Source organism: Limulus polyphemus, unplaced genomic scaffold (genome assembly GCF_000517525.1).
Source record: "Limulus polyphemus unplaced genomic scaffold, Limulus_polyphemus-2.1.2 Scaffold10773, whole genome shotgun sequence".
Taxonomy (NCBI): Eukaryota; Metazoa; Arthropoda; class Merostomata; order Xiphosura; family Limulidae; genus Limulus; species Limulus polyphemus.
The window spans coordinates 11,443-14,137 of NW_013676383.1; the positions used below are offsets into that span (position 1 = coordinate 11,443).

Here is a 2,695-nt window from a genome sequence, read left to right on the forward strand (position 1 = left end):
AAACAAACAAACAATCATCGTCATTGCGTCTGTCCAAGTGTATTACTTTACTATATTTGTAAGACAGAATAGCGGATATTATAAACTTGTAAACCTTATACGGTTCAAGCGGAAATGAAGTAGTAACGTGGTTTTACTGATAACGGGGTTGGGTGGACCACACTGTACAATCTTCTGGAGATAGCCTTTAATAATGGCTACGTCTTTAGTCATCTTGACCACATATATCCTTCGTATTGTAGCTATATATATATATAGGGTTCGAGATATTTGGTATACAGAGGTAAGCTCCAATTGTAAACACGTTCTATAGACATCTATTTCCACCGGAAGTGGCGTCGTAGTATACAATTATAGACAGTAGCCTATAAAAAAACAAAACTATTGGTCCATCAAACGCTTGTTCATTACTTTTGACAACAGTAATTCCGTTGTCATGTTTTACAGACAGGTTCATACTTCCCACGTGATAGGATGGTGGTTAATATCACGTGACAGGGTTCTGGGTAGTACCACGTGATAGGATGCTGGGTAATACCACGTGATGGTTAATAGTTCTGAATTGATTTAGAAGTATAATGAAGTGGTTTAGTTTGTTTGTTTTTTTTGGGGGGGGGCATACCACCTTAAGAAGAAATATTTCGAAATATATAGTATATGTTTCTTCCAGAATAAGCCACTTCAAGATGGCTGATACCACGTGATGTTGGGTAATGATTATCTTGTTCCTAGAATGTGATGTTAGTTTCCATTAGTCGCCGATGTATATTCAGTGGCATATCCAGAATTATTTGATGGGGGAGGGGGTTCCAACTCAGATGGTTAAATCTGATTGGATCAAAGAAGAGCTTTAGGTGTGTGATCAAATAGAGATTTCAGAGGGCGTATTAATATGAATTTTACAAGAAATAAAAAAAACAGAGAGAGAGATCACTGTAAAACTGCCTTTCAGTGGAAGTTTAATAAGTTTAAAACTTATCACCACCATCTGAGAATATACTGTATAGTTTTGTCAAATAGAAAAATATGAGAGGCGCAGTGAGGATGGGGGGGGGGGTCCCCAGGATACGTAGCTACTTTTATTGGTTACAACGCCATCAGTCTACAAGTAACCATTTAAATGTCACGACTTAACCCTGAGCAGTCATGAATAGGCCCAGAAAGAGGACGTCAAACACACACATATTGTTTTAAAGAGGCTGCTAATGTAGTCCCCCGGTGAGAGCCCCCCAGTGGCACAGCGGTATATCTGCGGACTTACAACTCTAGAAACCGGGTTTCGATACCCGTGGTGAGCAGAGAACAGATAGCCCATCGTGTAGCTTTGTGCTTAATTTCAAACAAACAAACCCCCGGTGGGTTCGCTAAATCCGGAGTTAGGTTCCCGTGCTTGACAGGGTATAGGTAGGCCATTGTACGCTAAACACACAACCCCCTAAACCTTGCGTTATTTTTATTGGGTGTAAGTTCTTCATTCGGTTGGCCATAAAGATTCTATTTACTCGTGAGACATCGCGTCTAAGCGTCAAATATACAGATTGGTAATCTGAAAAATATTACAATTAAAAAATCCATTCAAAATGATGGTATTTGTTGATTGAGGTTCGAGTGTTAGTCTAGTAAAATATGTTGCTTGGAAGTTTTCATGTAAGAAACAGCAATTAGTTCGTGAGTCTAATCACGTTGATTCAATTTGATAAAGAGAAACACATTTTTTTTTATAACTTCATTTCAATCTGATGATCGGTTTTCCTTTCGCTTTACTGATTCTTCTTATTTGGTTTGTAGTTAAATACGAAGCGATACAATAGGTTACTGATTATCTTTGTTGGCTTATCTGTTTCAAGTGTATATACGTCCAGTGATTCCATTCCATTTGTTTTTCAATCCTCTGTTACGTCTCCGTTTGTTAATTAATTTTCCGTAAATTCTTTCCGACGAAACTTTAGCGACACAAGTCCTTTCTTAAATAAAACTGGTTTATTCTTTCTGAATATAACTTTGCGATACACTTAATTTCAACAGTCGCGCTATAACAAACGCTATAACAACGAACGTCTCACGTGCTCGACTTCAACAATACTCCCTGACTGCAGTTCAATTACTCATTACCTCGTTCCGTCACGTTGTGACCATCTTATATATACCAGACTACCCCCAATCTAGTAGTCTCCCGCTAATTCACGAAGGTTCGAGAAGGACGTGGCGTGATACTAGCCACGTGACCTCGCTGACGCAACACCTCCTCCCCCTCATCAATTTCTGTTTTTGCTTCTTCAAAAAATTCATTACATTACAGAACAACATTAAAAAATTTCGTAATAAATTTCTACAAAGATGGTTAGCATAACGGTTGCTTTTAAAGAGTTAGTTACTCCTGTTCAGTTACGACTGCCTAGTAACCTTTACACACAACTTATAGTGAGTAGTTGGACAAAGAATAGTAACCCATCACGAGGAATGGGTGCGTTGAAAAGCTTTTCTTTTTACAGTGAAAAAACTAATTTAAGAATTGGGGGTCGCATATCGTTACCTGGTGGTGTAAAAACACAATAACATATATGCAACAAACTTTTATCATTTACAAATGTACTAGTGGAATTAATAGAAATATAAATTATTGGATTGATTGATAATTTTCTTATCGTACATGGGAAAATCTTTTACCAGAATAAATTGTTTGTTTGTTTGTTTG

At 37.6% G+C, this 2,695-nt stretch overlaps 1 protein-coding gene across 1 annotated transcript in view; it reads left to right on the forward strand.

The window, feature by feature from the left end:
- LOC106476519 (lysosomal alpha-glucosidase-like) overlaps nucleotides 1-2,695 on the forward strand; it is a gene marked incomplete at its 3' end in the record, with an annotated part of 7,009 nt that overhangs the window by 1,706 nt on the left and 2,608 nt on the right. The window lies entirely within an intron of this gene.